The 21,765-nt window shown below is 44.8% G+C and overlaps 2 long non-coding RNA genes across 2 annotated transcripts; one reads left to right on the top strand and one right to left on the bottom strand.

The window, feature by feature from the left end:
* Window positions 1-6,130: 6,130 nt before the first annotated feature.
* On the top strand, window positions 6,131-12,643 carry LOC146206672 (uncharacterized). Its single transcript, XR_014704490.1, has 3 exons — window positions 6,131-6,290; window positions 7,665-7,790; window positions 12,277-12,643. It is a non-coding gene; the product is annotated as an uncharacterized LOC146206672 (long non-coding RNA).
* A 1,340-nt stretch (window positions 12,644-13,983) lies between these two features.
* Window positions 13,984-21,053, bottom strand: LOC146206671 (uncharacterized). The gene is made up of 3 exons (XR_014704488.1): window positions 20,915-21,053; window positions 18,734-18,859; window positions 13,984-14,157 (listed from the first exon to the last, which is right to left on the bottom strand). It is a non-coding gene; the product is annotated as an uncharacterized LOC146206671 (long non-coding RNA).
* Window positions 21,054-21,765: the final 712 nt, after the last annotated feature.

Genomic DNA, 21,765 nt, shown 5'->3' with positions numbered 1-21,765 from the left:
TCTAGACTTCCCCTAAATACCAAAGAACATATTGCTGTTCGTAGGGAATTCAGATCGTTCGCGCTTCCGGCTTTTCGGTTGTGCACTCATGTATTGCGGTGCAGTAGGTCTTCACCTCGACGAGTCGATGTGCAGCTCGCTGCAGTAGCAGCGCAGGCCTCTAGTAGATTCGGCATGTCTTCTGCCACGGCTCTGGGGCAGAATTTAAACGAATTTAACTAGAAACATCCTGTTTCCTCTGTCTACATGCGAGGAACAAGTATAATGCCATTTCACATATACTTTGGACTGCGGAATGTGCTGCACGGCGAGGTGTGTGAGTTGTGCCGGCACTAGACCTTCGATCGGAGGTCGATGCAGGACAGCGTAAATGCTAGGAATAGCTCGCTTGCATTACGGGAAGATCGAGGTGATAGTTTAGTGCGAAGCGAAAGCTGCTCGTGAATGTGTTATATGCCAGCTGGTGGAGCTGGTGCAGTATACGTCGCATCGCTTGCAGATATATGTGCGTGATAGCGATGCTTGCCGTACACAACCCTGAGTGAAGACCGTAATTTATGTTAGAACGGATGAACTCTTCGTAGCACCTCATCGAGAGTCGCCCAGCTAGCTATTATATAGACCTGGATAAGATTCATTCACGCGTAGCAAGCGGAATGTGGCGTTCGACGTGCATATAACCATGAATCATGTATATCGACGTCCGCCGTATCTTTACGAGATTCGAATGGATACGTCGGACGTACCTTTAGACAATTCGTTTCATCAAAGTGGCCAAGTACAGGGGGGCATTGCAGGCGGCGCTTAAGTTCGTCGAAGGCTTCTTTTTGCGGCGCTTCCCATTTAAAAGGTACGTCAGCCGTTGTAAGCTGCGTCAACGGTTCGGCGATCCGCGAAAAGTTTCTGACAAATCGTCGATAATAAGCGCATCGCTTTCTTGTCGGCAGGCGGTGGGAATTGTGCGATTGCAGCTGTTTTCTCCGGGTCTGGGCGGGTATACCGTTCTTGCTAACGATGTGACCTAGGAATCGGAGTTCTTCGTAGGTGAAGTGACACTTCTCTGCTTTTAGCGTTAGTCCCGATGACTTGGCTTCCAGCACTGTCTGTAATCGTTTTAGGTGGTCTTCAAAGTTTGACGAGAAGACAACAACGTCGTCCAAATATACCAAACAAATTTGCCACTTCAAGCCTGCCAGGACTGTATCCATTACTCGTTGAAATGTGGCTGGTGCGGAGCAGAGGCCAAATAGCATCCTTGAACTCAAAAAGACCGTCCGGTGTGATGAATGCGGTCTTCTCGCGATCTCTTTCGTCGACCTCAATTTGCCAATATCCGCTCTTCAGGTCCATCGATGAGAAGTGCCTTGCATTGCAGAGCCGATCGAGAGTATCGTCGATGCGGGGAAGCGGGTAGACATCCTTCTTTGTTATGCTATTTAAGCGGCGGTAGTCAACGCAGAAGCGAGGTGTGCAGTCTTTCTTCACCAAAACGACTGGTGCCGCGTAGCACACTTTGTTGCCTCAATGTGGCCGCAATGTTTGCTTTCAACATTGCCTTAACGTGGCTAGTGTCCTCTTTTTGCCACGTTGATGCAACATACATAAGACAACATTGAAGCAACATTGCACCAATGTTACAACAATCTTTAGTCAATGTTTAAGCCACTTCTGAAGACGATATTAATGCAACATGGCTGCAACATTTTCTTAATATTGGTACAACGTTTTATTTGCACACATGCAACATTCCCATGACAACGTTAGTGCAATATTGCTGCAAAGCTATTGTAATGTTTCAGAAACTTTCAGGCAGCATTCCAAGCTACTGAAATATTCCGCCCCATTGATGGCCACTAGCTATCGATGCTTGCTGTTCAATAAATTTATCTTGTGAAAGGCTAAACCATGTGCAATGGTATCGTCGTACCACAATGGTTATGGTAGCTTAAGGTCGCAAGAATGAGCAACTGAACATTACTCGTTGCCACATGGCAGTGCGGTGCAGAGGAGTACGAACACCTAAAAGGCTGCACTGGACAACACAGCTTTTCCCCACTTTTCAAGCCGCTTACTCTGAATGAGACCTTAAATGTAATATTCATCAGCTCTGTACCAGTGCTCATTTAGATGCTATAAGCTGCTGTGACCTGAAAATGGCACTGAAAGTGGTTATCCTGGCAACTAGAATGATTTATATATATGCATGTGCATTACAAATAACCATCATTTGTTTTTTTAGTGCTATTTTATTTGTCAAGAATTTATTCAATTAGCCTAACAAACAGCAAGCTTGATTCCAGTATACTCATTAGCTTGACATACAGCAGCTAGTTTTACAAATGTAAGACATTTACTTCAAGACAATCGTTTTATGCAGAAACTTGCAACAATCATACATAGCACACAGCCAATTTGGCTACTTAAGAACAGAAAGCACAAATAATGTCAACAGTTACTAAGCACATCAGCATAGCTTTAAAATGTGCATATCCCTCAACTTGAATTTTACAAACATGACACTTTAGTAAATTATTAATTGCAGAAACTTGCAACAAAATATAAAACAGCAGTACTGCCTATTCAGAAAAAGGAAGCAGATATATAACATACTGAACATTTACACAGGCACATTGGCATAGATTGAAAAATGTGCCACATGGGCCTACATTTCACAGACAAGATTTATTTTATTTAATTACTTTATAAAGTAACTTGCAACAAAGCTACAAAACAACACACAGGCTACTCAGGAACAAGAACCAGAGATAATGTTCTGAACAGTTACTGGGCACAATAGTATAGCATGAAAATGCACCCACCACCCCTCCAACTTGCATTTACAAATATAAAACACTTCAGTAAACTATTTACGCAAACACTATAGCACAGTGTAGCACTATTTTGTGCAGAAACTTGACACAAATATACAAAGTAGGAGTACAACCTAGTTCGGTATTCAGAAACAAGCAGACGTATTATGAACGGTAGAATCATTACGACTAGTTTAATCCTTCCTTCTTTGGACATGTGCCATTGCACTGGAAAACTACAAACAAGTATTGTCAGCATTTGACTGAACAATTTAGCATGTCTAAAAATGCTTGTGCCCTGGTAGCCTCCAGCTGGTCACGATGAGGGTCTCTTCCAAATCATGATGTCACAAGTGAAGCTGCATCCCTGAAAAAAAAAAAAAAAAAAAAAAAAAAAAAAAAATCGAATTGCTAAGCTAAGCATTTTGGTGGGCACATCTCTAATTACAAAATTTTTACGCTGCTCTATGAATACAGACATGGACAGCTGTCACGACCATTATCAGGACTGACATCTGCCGAACAGTTTTCTAGTCGTCGTTAACAGCCTCTGCTATTCTTCGGCGTCGTTGCCGGATAGACACTTCGCTTAGCGAACACTTCACTCTCTTCATGATACAATGAATGTAGCACTTTACCAAACTATCACGAAGGGCATGGGTAACACATGCATATATGCAACACGTGTCACAGTTCAACGTAGGTTAGAAATCACTCACCACTGATGTTATCCTCTGTGTAGGCCTCTGTCATTTGAAGCCGCAATGCAACACAGCAGCAAGAACACGGCGACCACAAGAAAACTATGCTAGAATAAGGGAAACACACGTGAGCCATGGAGGAAGGAAAATGCTCCATGCACGTGAAGAATTTGCCGCGATCGCCGCTTACACGCGGTTTGGCAGGAATGGCTCTCGGCGCGGCCGCGATTTCGACTTGATTTGGATTCGCGACGATCTTCATGACCATTAGGCTGCGGGGCATTAGTGAAAACAGAACTAAATTTCTTCAGCAGTTATAGTTTTAGTCCGCATGTTTAATTGAAAGATAATGCAATCTCAGCAGTCTAAATATATTGCGTATAAATATATATATATATTTCTATCTCAGTGTAACAAAGTCCAGTACACTTGTACTGTTCATCACATGCACATGACATGCAAGGTTGCACTCAAACTAAAAAATAAATAAACATTGTCATGCGGGGAAGTGACAAGGTCAAAGGAGTGACCTAATACCGGCTTTTCTGTTTGGGCTGCAGAAATAGTCTGAAGAAACGACAGTTAGTCAATAAAGTGAATGTTATAGAAATGTCATCATATGTGGTTCAACATTTATACATCATTTGACAATATTGCTGCAATATGGAAAGACCACTTTAGAGCAACATTGCCAGCATGTTACTCGTTAACATTGCAGCAACGTTATCGAATGTTGAAAGTTTTCGCACTATGTTGGATAAATGTAGTCCAATGTTATCGCAACATTGTACAACATTGACATTGTTGCTGCAATGTTACAGAAACATATTGTGCTACTAATTCGCCGAAGAATACCGGCATCTCAACAAGCTTGGCACGACGATCGCTTCGAAGGTACGACACTGCATTGCACTGGCCAAGCACCGCATTATAACGGACGAACACGCCGCGACCTCTGCGCCAAAGCCCTTATCGTGTATCGCCGCGAGAACGCCAGCCATTCGCGATCAAGTTGAGGAAATGCTGCGTGATGACGTAATGTAGCTGGATTACGTCATCACGCAGCATTTCCTCAACTTGATCGCGAATGGCTGGCGTTCTCGCGGCGATACACGATAAGGGCTTTGGCGCAGAGGTCGCGGCGTGTTCGTCCGTTATAATGCGGTGCTTGGCCAGTGCAATTGCAGTGTCGTACCTTCGAAGCGATCGTCGTGCCCTTGTTGAGATGCCGGTATTCTTCGGCGAAGTTTGTTACCAGAACCTGAGCTTGACTTCTCCGGAATTTCGCGATGCCTCTTGCGATGCCGACACCTCGTTCTAAGAGCAATTGGATATTTCCTTCGACGATGCCTTCAATGGTTTCGATATTTCGCTACCTACGCAGACAGCGATGCTTGATCGGGGCGGGACGGTCAATTCTTCATCGAGGACGTTAGAGCGATGTGTTGCATCGACGTCGTCGTAGCAGGAATGGCTTTGTCTGCAGAGAGCTTGATGAGCTTGGATCGCAGGTCGATGATAGCCCTATGCGCCGCGGGAGCACTGCTGCAAGACCACAAAGCTGGGGGGGTAAGCACACCCATTTACGGTTATTCTTGCAGTGCATCGTCCCGATGGAGTAATCAGGTTGCCACCTGCGGTGCAAATCAGCGGGCCAACCTAAGCGGTGGTAACTTCCTGAACTGAGAGGCCAACAGTCCACTAATGACTGAATAGGAGCTCCGGTGTCTACTAGGGCAATGACTCTGCGACCGTCGATATCAACTTCAAGGTCACTTGTTCGCGTCCTCGCATTGCACGTAGGCCTTGGTGTCCGATCTCGGCTTCGTCGTTTCTTCAGGTCATGGCCGGGGCATACCGTTGTTACTTCGCTGGGCGGCGGGGTCGGCTTGCACTGTGGTCGTGTTGTCGTGGAGCGGCGGTGAAATGGCTGCGTCGTCGTTAGTGGTCGTCGGCGGCGGAGAATGTTCGTCTTTTCGCCGTTGAGCAACCTCACCTCCAAAGGTTGCTCTATTTAGTTTCCCCTGCGCGGCCTTGGAGACAATTCGCGCACACTTTTATCGTAGTTACGGCCTGGCGACGCAAAGCGGGCCCTGTACGGCGATGGAGACCTGAACCGACGGCTTCCCAGACGGCCACTGACGTCCGACGGACAACCGAACTCGGCCGCAACTCGGCGGCCGATTTCGGACGTCCGCCGGAATTCCGGCGTACGTACGAAAGCGGATGGTCGAATCCGTTCGCCCAGCGGACAGCCGCCGTACGTCCGCCACTGGATTTGCTTTTACACAGCTATGATATAGTTTGTAGTCGTCGTGCTCGTCTGAACTGCGTATAAATCAGTAATGCCGTCAAGTCTGCATTATATGATGCCAGAGCGAATCGATGCGATAGAAAGCGTTTCCATTAAACAGTTCTTTTTATTTTCCGCATGTTTCATCGTTGAATTCTTCCATCCAAAATTTTTGATTAAAAGTTAAATGACCATTAAACATGTTTCTATCATGATGCTTCGGTGAAATTTTAATCAGTGGCTGAATAGACGCAGCAAGCTGCAAGCTCAGAAAGAACGAAACCGAACCTATCCTCAAAAAAATCTGAAATGAGCCAATCCAATCCACCTGACAAGTTGAAGTTTAGTCATGGAAGATGGCTTCACGTTTCCGTGTTCTGCGTTTTCTGCGCAGTTACAAATACCTACGGCTGTAATGCACTGCTAGCATTGTTTTTGCTGTGGCTTGGTGCGGCTGGCACACTTTGTTCACCCGCTGATTCCAAAGTAAGTATTTCACCGAACTTTTGTTTCTTTAGTTGAACTTTTCGATGCACCGATAGTGGTGAGCTTTTGCGTAAGGAAACAGCTCTGTACAGCAGCCGAACGGTCGAGTGTTTTAGGCGAGACTGACAGGATGGCTCCGCGCCGACTAACTAAAGTGCAGCCTCAAGTCTGAGGGCCATCTTTTCGGCATTACTGGACGCTGCGCCAGTAAGCAGCGCAACTTCTCTGTCTCTGATAAAGGAGTGCCTGCCCGAGCTTTAAAGGAGTTAATTTGTTAACCATGCGCAACGTGCTGAGTTGTAAAAACTATACGAGAAAACTTTTGCACTCCTCGAGCCTATCGTGCGACATGCCTACACTTGTGAAAACGTCGCGAGTTTTTTTTTTTTTTTTTTTTTAATGGACAGCCGCTGATCTTTCTCTCTCGAGCTTTACGGCAACTACAGTTTCTAGAAGGAACGGCTGTAGCTACTAAATAACTAAAGGTTTAGTACTCTCCTTCAGCTTTGACAAACTAGGACAGCACCTTGCGCATGTTGGTTATGCATGTGGGACCGAACCGCGCAGAACAACCGCACAAGGAGATGAGAGAAAAAAAAAAAAAGTCAGCACTTGTCTTTTTCTTGACCCGTTGTTCTGCGCTGTTCTGGCACGAATTTGACATACCGCCGCCGCGATACAGTTGGGCTGTGAGCTCTGGTGCCTGCAACGCCTTCTTTTATGCAAAACAGGCGTACTGGGAGGCCATGCAAGCCGCGGGCTCAAAAAAAAAAAAAAAAAAAAAAAGAGTTGAGCAAAAGTGAGATGAAAACAAAATTGTTGTTGCTTTGACCTTACAGATATTCAAAGGCTCCTCAGAACTTCACTGCATTATTGACTGCGAGATAATGCCAAAGCTGCACTAGAGCCATGCAGCACCTTATAGTGCATGATACTGAGCTTATGTGTCGCACTGAAAGCTCTTACCATGTTCTTAGATTATCATATTAAAGTAGCTTTAAACCCATGCTTGTTAATACAGTGATAGCCATAAATTGAATCTAGGGCATCATGCTCACATACAAGGCTTCTGATAACCGCTGGTCACATGATGCGGGCTATAGCAGAAACCTGTACGTGGTCATCTTACAAGCATTTGTGCAATTGATGCTTTTAATGTGTTGTAAAAGATTTTGTGTTCTGTTTCTGTATGGGAATGCTTTCCTTATTGAAGGCTAACATTTGGCTTGCTACAGCAAAACCTCTACCTACTCATCCTAAAAACAGCACCGCAGTTGGTGCTTTTAATGTATTGTAAAAGTATTTGTGTTCTGCTTCTGTATGGCAATGCTTTTCTCGTTGAAGACTAGCATGAGGCTTCCAAAAATTTTTCAGATGCCATTTGCTGTAGCCGATTTCGTAGGCCAACAGGAAGCAGCACTTTGAACATGGAAAACTGTCATCCACGGGGGAAAAACAGCAACATCCCTTTGCATTCTCATTTCTTTGGTATGGCTAAAAGTGAGTATTGTATCATTATCTATATTATTAATATTGAATCATGATTGTCAGTGTTGAAGTTGTTTGAGCGTGATGATTTTAAACACACAGGACATCCCTTCGACATTAAGGTTTTAGCTTGTTTACATGTAGGATGTAGAACTGGTTTCAACAAACTTTATGCAGCAAATTCTTTTTACATTGTCCACCATGTTACTTTTTGTCATTGGACACAGTCGTCCACTCTTAGCTTGAATGGGAATGTGTGGCATGCAGTTTGCAAAATAGCAATGCATCCGTCACAGCCATGCATCAAGGCTAAGTGGCTTGTGCGTAGAGGGACCAGCCGCTCCAGCTTCACGTCATCTGCCTCTTTGCTCCGGTGTGCAGACGTGCATTGAGGCAAAGTGGTTTATTTGTAGAGAAACCAGGAGCTTCTTTGTCACATCTGGCTGTTTGTTACGGTGTGCAGATGCGCATTGAGGCAAAATGGCTGATGTGTAGAGGGACCAGGAGCTGCTGCTTAACGTCCTTCGCCTCTTTACTACAGTGCACAGCCGTGCATTGATGCTAAGTGGCTTGTGCATGTAGGGTCCAGGAGCTGCAGCTTCACGTCTGCCTCTTCGCTCAGGTACGCAGGTGCGTATTGAGGCAAAATGGCTTATGCATAGAGGGACCAGGAGCAGCTGTGTGGCGTAGTGTGTATATTTGCTATGGTGCGTATCGAAGTACAATGGGGGGCTCATGTGTAAAGGTACCATGAGCTGCTGTGTCATGTCGTCTGCCTCTTTACTATGGTGCGCAGGCATGCATCAAGGCAAAGTGGCTTATGCACAGAAGGACCAGGAGCTGTTGCTTCACATCTGCTATGATGCGCAGCTGCGTATTGTGGGTGGTGGTGGAAAACATTGCCATCAGATACAAATACAGGAGGTTACTAGCTGACCCTGAGGGGGCCTGTCCTGACAAAAACAAGGGGTCCCTAGTTTGGGACCCCAGTGGTGGTAGAGGGACTAGAGGCTGGTACTTCACGCTGTCTGCCTCTTCGCTACGGTGTGCAGCTGCGATGGATGCAGTGGCATCTCAAAAAGTGGATGCCACGCACTCGCATGTTCAGCCTGAGTGGACGACTGTGTACCTGCTATAGCTTTGTTATTTATAGAATAAACCTAGGCCAAGTTGGATAAATTATAGCTCACCTCATATGTGGTCAGCAAAGAAAAGCCACTTCAGAAAATTTGATGCATTTACTGTCATAGGGTTCTTATTCGTATACATGGTACTGACAAGTCAGATTCTTCACCCTCAGAAATGCCAGAAAAATAACCAAGGGTGCATCTGCAATAGTCTAGCTTGCTCTTTCTCTGCAGACTTGAGTCAGATGTGTGTTCCATTGCTGTGGGTGGGACAGGCGTGAATCTTTGATTTTAAGCTTGCAACAAGTATATTATTGTAGTTTAAAGGCAAAACGGTACTAATAATCATAGCCCCCCGTGGCCTTTATCCCCTTTTAATAGTGTTGCTAGACACTGAATTACTAGTTTACTCTGCACTGTTTCTGTCTAGTTAATGTGCGGAGATGTACATATATTTATATGACTTGGAGTTGTCGACTTTGTACTTAGAAACATTGTAGTGTTATCTGATGTGTTGCTTTCATTTCTTTAATGATTTCTGTAAGGGATCGGTGGGTATGCTAGGCACCATTATTAGTCTGCTCTTTTTTGGGTCACCTGTTCAATGCCCAGCTGCGGCCGTCTCCCACTTGCCCTTGGACAGGAGGCGGAGAGACGCGCACAGATAGGCAGCTACAGCAGCTACAGTGCTTAACGGAAACGTAGGCAGAGAAGGAAAGAAGTCCCCTCTTCCGAGGACTTTGCTGTCGCACTCGAAGACGCGGGGACAGGCAGTTTGTTCTCGTTGCTGTCTCATGTAGGGGGCTCATTTTTATTTAAGGAGCTTTACGAACAGTATACAACTAAGGGGTCCTTAGTACTAAGCGTACTAAGGGATCCTTAGTACGCTGACTGGACCCATCACCCGGAGGCAGCACAGCTTTGAAACGAGCACCTCTTTTGGAAGAACTGCTTATCGTTCAAAGAAAAAACACTGTCAGGTTGAAGGGTGTAAGGCCCTCTTCCTTGTTGGGGAGCCCATAAAAGTGACAATTATTCAGTGCAGGCGCGCTGAGTGGGGTCTCGTTGAGGATTCCAACCCTGGATGTTAACAATGGTGGGAGATAGCGGCGTTGAAAAAGGGCAAGTGTGTAACAGTGACGGTATGATGTGGGTTGGCTCTTCTGATGTGGTCCGCAATGGTGCTGACTCGGACGCCAATAATTGCAATAATTACCCTGTAAAAGGAGCCGCCAAGGATGCAAGCTTTGGGCAATGGTTGCGCACGTGGGACACCGTTTTGATGGGTTCTAATTATTTATTTTCTTTTTTTTTTTTCCTAGGGGAGAGAGTTTGGCATGTGACCTAGTGAGCCAATCATTTCGAGGTCCATTCTCTAAATTCCGTTTGTTGTGAAACGAATTTGTTGTCCCTTTTGCATTGCTTGTATTAGGGAGAGGGTGAAGAACTTATGAAAGTGGAAAGACATGCCAAAATGTTTGTTAGCCAGTCATGTGTGAGTTCGTTGTCATCGGGGAGAAGAAATGTGGGCGAAGTCCCGAAGTTAATGAAACGGCCCCGCGGCCTGGAGAACTCGTTCTGAGCTAGATTTTGATCTCTTTACTCTTCGGCATAGATCATAGTCATTGTTTCACCTGTTGTAAATACGTACATTCATGTATAAAATTTTCAGTTCATCTTCCTCTCCGTGTGCAAGTTGTTGTGGCCAGATGCAGTAAATTCACTATTTTCATTTCTATATAATGTGCCTTTCTGAAGATGGTGAGCTCTTTTGTTCAATCCTGTAAGAAAGCTGCAAAGCGCTCCCAAATTTTCCACAAAACTGTGTGATATCTTTAATACTAACTGCGGCTTGGTGTCACTCAAAACATGTAATTGAGGTAGATTTCTTCCCCCCCCTCTTTTTGTTCGTTCAAATGAGTATCAGCGGACACTAACTCTTGCTTTTGTAATGCCCTAGGCCCTGCCTTAAGGTAGTAGTCCAATGTCGATGCCATTTTTATAGCTATGGCTGTCCAACAGCACTAATGTCTTTTATACACTTCTTTTACTAATCTCTTACCCAAGTGGTGACTTATACTGCGGGGGCGAAAGTCTGGACAGTATGTCTGTAGATTTTGGACTAGAATCGCGATGTAAACGAATTGTGACCTTATTTCTCTTGCACACATGAAAGAACTAACGTTCAACTTTCACATCGACAAGTATGGTCCCTGGTCGATGTGAAAGTTATGTGCTTTGATTGCAGTTTGTGTAGTCCACACGCTTGTCCCCGATATTACATAGGGGCAAATTAGGCGCCTTTACAGGGGCAGTTTCTTTGGCGCCCACTACCTTCCCCATAAAAAAGCTACAGTGTTTCTTGTGAACAGCTGGCTGCATTTATAAATACCATTATTTTTTTTTGTAATTTGTTGTGCATAGTTGAGAAATCCATGACATACATCCATGCTGCATGCTGTCGGTAATACATCAGGAGCTTGTGGTTATCAGCTTTTTGTGTTTTGTGTAACTATAAGCCTTGCTATTGTAATGTCACATATAGCGCTGTGGGTAAACAAATAACTTTATTTTTAACTCTTGTAGAAGCATGAACACTGCGCAATCACTGCGGCGGGCTATGCTTCCACATTGGGCTTTAGCCACATGTCAAATGTCTATCTTTATTCTGCTGCAGCAGCTTGCATGTTATCAGATAAGTTAATTCGTCGCAGCTGCTCTAAGGAGACGCTTTCTAGACGCTTGTAGCCTAGATGTTGATGTCGATATACCCCCGACACGCCCAGGGAATGTCTTCAGTAGAGGGTACATGGAAACCAGCGAAATGTGCAGTTTACAGAACAAAAAGGTAACAATTTTAAATGATGTTATTATTGATCACTTCTTTTCAGAGCAGGAACAATGACTAGAAATCTGCCTGTTAAACCGCTCAAAATGCAGGTTTCTGCCGCCAATGCGTACCTGTGTAATACTGCAATGCTCTGGCTGTGCTTTATGTTCATATACAGCATCCTTTATGCTTAATATCTCTGCATGTGCACTCCATGTCTTGGGCATTGCTGAGGGCGCATAGCAGCAAGCATAACATGCCATGTTTGTTCAGAGTGGCATGTTCAAAGAGACGACATAAAAACATTAAAATACTGAATGCCAGGTTCTGGTCAAACTACGTTTGTATCTTTTGTTATTCTGCATGGGTTTTGCTGCAGTTATATGACCTTTCTATATAGTATGTGACAGTTCTGAATGGAGATGCATGCGTACAGTGCCATCTGGAAAAAGCAATTGAGAGAAACTGGCAGTTGCCCTTGGAGATGTGTAATCAAAGTTCAGCACAGATAACTTGAATTTCATTTTCCCTTCTATTGCAGGAGGAGCCCAGCCTGCTCTTTCCATCTTAGGCCTGAAAGACTAGCAACAGCTGATCGAGCAATTGCACAGGATAGTAACTGCTCCTGGAATCCCGGCCTGCGGAGGCCGCCCACACAGAACTCGATCATCTCGCTAATTCCGAAATATTAGGTTTCAATAAATACCTTTTCCTCCACCACCTCCCCAAGGGAAGAGCTGTCACAACCAAGGATAATTAAAAAAATTATTCAAGTAGATTCTTAATACTCCAGTTGGCCTGCATTTTACCATGCCATTCCTTAACATCGATATTTTTTTTAGTGTAGACTATTTATTCATGCAGTTTTTGCAATAAAGGCAAAAAAAAATGCTTTTTTTACAACCTTGCATGCTGGTATGCCTATGCACTTAGCATGTTTTCAGGAATGGTGCATTTGTGTAAAGCTCAGCTAGCATATGTGCCTCTTTGATGGAAGTTTTATTTGCACACTACTGTTCAGTGCTTTGTGTGTGAAAGTAAAGCAGACAACAGGAAACTTGAACCTGTTGCATATTCTATTGTCTGCTTTACTCTCACGACAAAGGCATTGAGCACTAGTATGTGACTGAAATTTCCATGGCACATGCTTGCTGAGCTTTACACGAATGTTATTGGCAAGTTTTTACACTAATAGCGGGCCCTGCAAGCATGTTCCGGGAAACGTCCGAATGTCCGCCTCCGGCTGCCCGTCGGACGTCCGTGGGACGCGATCCGGATCCACGAACGATAGTCCGACGGACGTCCGCTGTACGTATATCGAACATAACCGGACTTCCGTCGGATGTCCGAAGGTCCGAGAACGGACGTCCGTCGGTCGACCGTCGGACGTCTATGGCCGTCTGGGAACGAATCGGTCTCCGCGGATTTGCAGTCGACGCTCCTCGACCACGCCCAGGTGAACGACCGCAATTAAGATATCGACAACTATCTGCGTAGCGGTGAGATTGCGCCACCAACCCAGACGGCCATAGACGTCCGACGGTCGACCGACGGACGTCCGTTTTCGGACCTTCGGACATCCGACGGAAGTCCGGTTATGTTCGATATACGTACAGCGGACGTCCGTCGGACTATCGTTCGTGGATCCGGATCGCGTCCCACGGACGTCCGACGGGCAGCCGAAGGCGGACATTCGGACGTTTCCCAGAACATGCTTGCAGGGCCCGCTATTGGTGTAAAAACTTGCAAATAACATTCGTGTAAAGCTCAGCAAGCATGTGCCATGGAAATTTCAGTCACATACTAGTGCGCAATGCCTTTGTCGTGAGAGTAAAGCAGACAATAGAATATGCAACAGGTTCAAGTTTCCTGTTGTCTGCTTTACTTTCACACACAAAGCACTGAACAGTAGTGTGCAATTAAAACTTCCATCAAAGAGGCACATATGCTAGCTGAGCTTTACACAAATGCACCATTCCTGAAAACATGCTAAGTGCATAGGAATACCAGCATGCGAGGTTGTAAAGCATTTTTTTTTTGGCTTTATTGCAAAAACTGCATGCATAAATAGTCTACACTAAAAAAATATCGATGTTAAGGAATGGCATGGTAAAATGCAGGCACTAAAAAAATATCGATGTTAAGGAATGGCATGGTAAAATGCAGGCCAACTGGAGTATTAAGAATCTACTTGAATAATTTTTTTTAATTATCCTTGGCCGTGACAGCTCTTCCCTTGGGGAGGTGGTGGAGGAAAAGGTATTTATTGAAACCTAATATTTCGGAATTAGCGAGGATCGAGTTCTCTGTGGGCGGCCTCCGCAGGCCGGGATTCCAGGAGCAGTTACTATCCTGTGCATTTTCTCGATCAGCTGTTGCTGGTCTTTCAGGCCTAAGATGGAAAGAGCAGGCTGGGCTCCTCCTGCAATAGAAAGGAAAATGAAATTCAAGTTATCTGTGCTGAACTTTGATTACACATCTCCAAGGGCAACTGCCAGTTTCTCTCAATTGCTTTTTGCAGATGGCACTGTACGCATGCATCTCCATTCAGAACTGTCACATACTATATAGAAAGGTCATATAACTGCAGCAAAACCCATGCATAATAACAAAAGATACAAACGTAGTTTGACCAGAACCTGGCATTCAGTATTTTAATGTTTTTATGTCGTCTTTTTGAACATGCCACTCTGACCAAACATGGCACGTTATGCTTGCTGCTATGCGCCCTCAGCAATGCCCAAGACATGGAGTGCACATGCAGAGAAACTAAGCATAAAGGATGCTGTATATGAACATAAAGCACAGCCAGAGCATTGCAGTATTACACAGGTACGCATTGGCGGCAGAAACCTGCATTTTGGGCGGTTTAACAGGCAGATTTCTAAAGTCATTGTTCCTGCTCTGAAAAGAAGTGATAAATAATAACATCATTTAAAATTGTTACCTTTTTGTTCTGTAAACTGCACATTTCGCTGGTTTCCATGTACCCTCTACCGAAGACATTCCCTGGGCGTGTCGGGGGTATATCGACATCAACATCTAGGCTACAAGCGTCTAGAAAGCGTCTCCTTAGAGCAGCTGCGACGAAGCAACTTATCTGATAACATGCAAGCTGCTGCAGCAGAATAAAGATACACATTTGACATGTGGCTAAAGCCCAATGTGGAAGCATAGCCCGCCGCAGTGATTGCGCAGTGTTCATGCTTCTACAAGAGTAAAAGTAAAGTTATTTGTTTACCCACAGCGCTATATGTGACATTACAATATCAAGGCTTATAGTTACACAAAAAGCTGACAACCACAAGCTCTTGATGTATTACCGGCAGCATGCAGCATGGATGTTAGTTACTGAAATATGGTTGCATAATTCTGGCAACCAGCTGTGCATGTATGTCATGGATTTCTCAACTACGCACAACAAATTACAAAAAAAATAATGGTATTTATAAATGCAGCCAGCTGCTCACAAGAAACACTGTAGCTTTTTTATGGGGAAGGTAGTGGGCGCCAAAGAAACTGCCCCTGTAAAGGCGCCTAATTTGCCCCGATGTAATATCGGGGACAAGTGTGTGGACTACACAAACTGCAATCAAAGCACATAACTTTCACATCGACCAGGAAACTCGGACCATACTTGTCGATGTGAAAGTTGAACGTTAGTTCTTTCATGTGTGCAAGAGAAATAAGGTCACAATTCGTTTACATCGCGATTCTAGTCCAAAATCTAGACATACTGTCCAGAGACTTTCGCCCCCGCAGTATAAGCCACCACTTGGGCAAGAGATTAGTAAAAGAAGTGTATAAAAGACATTAGTGCTGTTCGACAGCCATAGCTATAAAAATGGTATTGACATTGGAGTACTGCCTTAAGGCGGGGCCTAGGGCATTACAAAAGCAAGAGTTAGTGTCCGCTGGCCCTCATTTGAACGAACAAAAAGAGGGGGGGAGAGAAATCTACCTCAACTACATGTTTTGAGTGACACCAAGCCGTAGTTAGTATTAAAGATATCACACAGTTTTGCGGAAAATTTGGGAGCGCTTTGCTGCTTTCTTACAGGATTGGACAAAAGAGCTCACCATCTTCAGAAAGGCACGTTATATAGAAATGAAAATAGTGAATTTACTGCATCTGGCCACAACAACTTGCACACGGAGAGGAAGATGAACTGAAAATTTTATACATGAATGTACGTATTTACAACAGGTGAAACAATGACCATGATCTATGCCGAAGAGGAAAGAGATCAAAATCTAGCTCAGAACGAGTTCTCCAGGTCGCGGGGCCGTTTCATTAACTTCGGGACTCCGCCCATATTTCTCATCCCCAATGACAACGAACTCACACATGACTGGCTAACAAACATTTTGGCACGTCTTTCCACTTTCATAAGTTCTTCACCCTCTCCCTAATACAAGCAATGCAAAAGGGACAACAAATTCGTTTCACAGCAAACAGAAATCAGAGAATGGACCTCGAAATGATTGGCTCACTAGGTCCCATGCCAAACTCTCTCCCCTAGGAAAAAAAAAAAAGAAAAAAAAAATTAGAACCCATCAAAACGGTGTCCCACGTGCGCAACCATTGCCCAAAGCTTGCATCCTTGGCGGCTCCTTTTACAGGGCAATTATTGGCGTCCGAGTCAGCACCATTGCGGACCACATCAGAAGAGCCAACCCACATCCTCCCGCTCCGCATCATACCGTCACTGTTACACACTTGCCCTTTTTTAACGCCGCCATCTCCCACCATTGTTGACATCCAGGGTTGGAATCCTCAACGAGACCCCACTCAGCGCGCCTGCACTGAATAATTGTCACTTTTATGGGCTCCCCAACAAGGAAGAGGGCCTTACACCCTTCAACCTGACAGTGTTTTTTCTTTGAACGATAAGCAGTTCTTCCAAAAGAGGCGCTCGTTTCAAAGCTGTGCTGCCTCCGGGTGATGGGTCCAGTCAGCGTACTAAGGACCCCTTGGTACTCTTAGAACTAAGGACCCCTTAGTTGTATACTGTTCGTAAAGCTCCTTAAATAAAAATGAGCCCCCTACATGACACAGCAACGAGAACAAACTGCCTGTCCCCGCGTCTTCGAGTGCGACAGCAAAGTCCTCGGAAGAGGGGACTTCTTTCCCTCTCTGCCTATGTTTCCGTTAAGCACTGTAGCTGCTGTAGCTGCCTCTCTGTGCGCGTCTCTCCGCCTCCTGTCCGAGGGCAAGTGGGAGACGGCCGCAGCTGGGCATTGAACAGGTGACCCAAAAAGAGCAGACTAATAATGGTGCCTAGCATACCCACCGATCCCTTACAGAAATCATTAAAGAAATGAAAGCAACACATCAGATAATGCTACAATGTTTCTAAGTGCAAAGTCGACAACTCCAAGTCATATAAATATATGTACATCTCCGCACATTAACTAGACAGAAACAGTGCAGAGTAAACTAATAATTCAGTGTCTAGCAACACTATTAAAAGGGGATAAAGGCCACGGGGGGCTGCGATTATTAGTATCGTTTTGCCTTTAAACTACAATAACATACTTGTTGCAAGCTTAAAATCAAAGATTCACACCTGTCCGACCCACAGCAATGGAACACACATCTGACTCAAGTCTGCAGAGAAAGAGCAAGCTAGACTATTGCAGACGCACCCTTGGTTATTTTTCTGGCATTTCTGAGGGTGAAGAATCTGACTTGTCAGTAGCATGTATATGAATAAGAATCCTATGACAGTAAATGCATCAGATTTTCTGGAGTGGCTTTTCTTTGCTGACCACATATGAGGTGAGCTATAATTTATCCAACTTGGCCTAGGTTTATTCTATGAATAACAAAGCTATAGCAGGTACACAGTCGTTCACTCAGGCTGAACATGTGAGTGCGTGGCATGCACTTTTTGAGATGCCACTGCATCCATCGCAGCTGCACACCGTAGCGAAGAGGCAGACAGCGTGAAGTACCAGCCTCTAGTCCCTCTACCACCACTAGGGTCCCAAACTAGGGACCCCTTGTTTTTGTCAGGACAGGCCCCCTCAGGGTCAGCTAGTGAGTAACCTCCTGTATTTTTTATCTGATGGCAATGTTTTCTACCACCACCCACAATACGCAGCTGCGCATCATAGCAGATGTGAAGCAACAGCTCCTGGTCCTTCTATGCATAAGCCACTTTGCCTTGATGCTTGCCTGCGCACCATATTAAAGAGGCAGACGACATGACGCAGCAGCTCATGGTACCTTTACACATGAGCCCCCCCACTGTACTTCGATACGCACCATAGCAAATATACAGACTACGTCACACAGCAGCTCCTGGTCCCTCTATGCATAAGCCATTTTGCCTCAATACGCACCTGCGTACCTGAGCGAAGAGGCAGACGTGAAGCTGCAGCTCCTGGGCCCTCCATGCACAAGCCACTTAGCATCAATGCACAGCTGTGCACTGTAGTAAAGAGGCGAAGGACGTTAAGCAGCAGCTCCTGGTCCCTCTACACATCAGACATTTTGCCTCGATGCGCATCTGCACACCGTAACAAACAGCCAGATGTGACAAAGAAGCTCCTGGTTTCTCTACACATAAACCACTTTGCCTCAATGTACGTCTGCACACCGGAGCAAAGAGGCAGATGACGTTGAAGCTGGAGCGGCTGGTCCCTCTATGCACCAGCCACTTAGCCTTGATGCATGGCTGTGACGAATGCATTGCTATTTTGCAAACTGCATGCCACACATTCCCATTCAAGCTAAGAGTGGACGACTGTGTAAAAGTAAAATACTGGTTATTTACTTCAATGGACAATGAAAAAAGTAACATGGTGGACAATGTAAAAAGAATTTGCTGCATAAAGTTTGTTGAAACCAGTTCTACATCCTACATGTAAACAAGCTAAAACCTTAATGTCGAAGGGATGTCCTGTGTGTTTAAAATCATCACGCTCAAACAACTTCAACACTGACAATCATGATTCAATATTAATAATATAGATAATAATACAATACTCACTTTTAGCCATACCAAAGAAATGAGAATGCAAAGGGATGTTGCTGTTTTTCCCCCGTGGATGACAGTTTTCCATGTTCAAAGTGCTGCTTCCTGTTGGCCTACGAAATCGGCTACAGCAAATGCCATCTGAAAAATTTTTGGAAGCCTCATGCTAGTCTTCAATGAGAAAAGCATTGCCATACAGAAGCAGAACACCAATACTTTTACAACACACTAAAAGCACCAACTGCAGTGCTGTTTTTAGGATGACTAGGTACAGGTTTTTGCTGTACGAAGCCAATTGTTAGCCTTCAATAAGGAAAGCATTTCCATACAGAAACCGAACAGAAAAACTTTTACAACACATTAAAAGCATCAATTGCACAAATGCTTGTAAGATGACCAGGTACAGGTTTCTGCTATAGCCCACATCATGTGACCAGCGGTTATCAGAAGCCTTGTATGTGAGCATGATGCCCTAGATTCAATTTATGGCTATCACTGTATTAACAAGCATGGGTTTAAAGCGACTTTAATATGATAATCTAAGAACATGGTAAGAGCTTTCAGTGCGAGACATAAGCTCGGTATCATGCATTATAAGGTGCTGCATGGCTCTAGTGTAGCTTTGGCATTATCTCGCTGTCAATAATGCAGTGAAGTTCTGAGGAGCCTTTGAATATCTGTAAGGACAAAGCAACAACAATTTTGTTTTCATCGCACTTTTGCACAACTCGTTTTCTTTTTTTTTTTTTTTTTGAGCCCGCGGCTTGCATGGCCTCCCAGTATGCCTGTTTTGCATAAAAGAAGGTGTTGCAGGCACCAGAGCTTACAGCCCAACTGTATCGCGGCGGCGGTATGTCAAATTCGTGCCAGAACAGCGCAGAACAACGGGTCAAGAAAGACAAGTGCTGGCTTTTTTTTTTCTCTCATCTCCTTGTCCGGTTGTTCTGCGCGGTTCGGTCCCACATGCATAACCAACATGCGCAAGGTGCTGTCCTGGTTTGTCAAAGCTGAAGGAGAGTACTAAACCTTTAGTTATTTAGTAGCTACAGCCGTTCCTTCTAGAAACTGTAGTTGCCGTAAAGCTCGAGAGAGAAAGATCAGCGGCTGTCCATTAAAAAAGAAAAAAAAAAAAAAAGAAAAAACTCGCGACGTTTTCACAAGTGCAGGCAAGTCGCACGATAGGCTCGAGGAGTGCTAAAGTTTTCTCGTATAGTTTTTACAACTCAGCACGTTGGGCATGGTTAACAAATTACCTCTGTCACACGGACACGGCTGAACTCCTTTCAACTCCCTTCAACCAAGGTAGCCATTACCTCGAGGGAGATACGTGCCGTGTCACACGGCAGTCCATTATGGAAGGAAGTTAAATGGAGTTTTGAAGCAAAGGAGATCGACGATCTCCATTGATGGGCGAAGGGAGTACTCTCGTTTCCAATGTGCTTTGCTTCCGAGTCATTAAATAACATTTCTTCAATAATGTAATTTTTACTCCTAAATATATTAGATTTTATTGCATAAAATTGTATTCTAACTCGGTTAGTTGCGTTTAATTGTCGCGATACTGCACCACGTATTGCACAACGCCGCGCATGGTGTCCAGCAGAGCGGGAAAAATGGCTATGTTTAGAGCATGGTCGTTGTTTTCAGCAAATGTGTGTTCTTTTATATTGATATGACTAAAGCTAATTGCATTTTGCGAGGAAAATAGTAGTATAAAAAATATTTCAGTTTGTTTTGGACATTATTTTTTATATCTTTGTGCAAAATAAACAGCGCCTAATGGCCCCATGTTGGCTGCTCTGAGAAGCTCGTTGCAAGCCGTGTGACACGGGGACAACTCCTTTAAGGCGAAACTTTCTGCGACTCCCTTGCGCTCCTTTAGACCAAGGAAGTTCAAGGTAGTTCCGAGTCGGCCGTGTCAGGGATAAAGCTCGGGCAGGCACTCCTTTATCAGAGACAGAGAAGTTGCGCGGCTTACTGGCGCAGCGTCCAGTAATGCCGAGAAAGATGGCCCTCAGACTTGAGGCTGCCCTTTAGTTAGTCGGCGCGGATATAGTGAACTAGAATACTTCAGTCTCGCCTAAAACACTCGACTGTTCGGCTGCTGTACAGAGCTGTTTCCTTACCCAAAAGCTCACCACTATCGGTGCATCGAAAAGTTCCACTAAAGAAACAAAATTTCGGTGAAATACTTACTTTGGAATCGGCGGGTGAACAAAGTGTGCCAGCCGCACCAAGCCACAGCAAAAACAATGCTAGCAGTGCATTACAGCCGTAGGTATTTGTAACTGCGCAGAAAATGCAGAACACGGAAACGTGAAGCCACCTTCCATGACTAAACTTCAACTTGTCAGGTGGATTGGATTGGCTCATTTCAGATTTTTAAGAGGATAGGTTCGGTTTCGTTCTTTTTGAGCTTGCTGCTTGCTGCGTCTATTCAGCCACTGATTAAAATTTCACCGAAGCATCATGATAGAAAAATATTTAATGGTAATTTAACTTTTAATCAAAATTTTTTGATGGAAGAATTCAATGATGAAACATGCGGAAAATAAAAAAAAATGCTTAATGGAAACGCTTTCTATCGCATCGATTCGCTCTGGCATCATATAATGCAGACTTGACGGCATTACTGATTTATACGCAGTTCAGACGAGCACGACGACTACAAACTATATCATAGCTGTGTAAAAGCAAATCCAGTGGCGGACGTACGGCGCATGGTACGGCGGCTGTCCGCTGGGCGAACGGATTCGACCATCCGCTTTCGTACGTACGCCGGAATTCCGGCGGACGTCCGAAATCGGCCGCCGAGTTGCGGCCGAGTTCGGTTGTCCGTCGGACGTCAGTGGCCGTCTGGGCGGGCTCTGCAGGGCTCAGAAAAATACCCATCCCGTACAAATAAATGTGCCGTAACGATTTACAGTGCGCGATAACTCGTCCCGCATGAGCTGTAGCAGACGCCAGCGAAATAAGAGCGCTTTCATCCTAGTGCAACGGCGAAAACCCGATTAATGTCGAATGAAACGCCTTCTATCATGGGTGGA

This window comes from Amblyomma maculatum, chromosome 1, assembly GCF_055883805.1.
Source record: "Amblyomma maculatum isolate TAMU_Amacu chromosome 1, ASM5588380v1, whole genome shotgun sequence".
Lineage (NCBI taxonomy): Eukaryota > Metazoa > Arthropoda > Arachnida > Ixodida > Ixodidae > Amblyomma > Amblyomma maculatum.
Note: the sequence above shows the minus strand (reverse complement) of the source record. Positions and strands in the feature narration are given on the sequence as shown.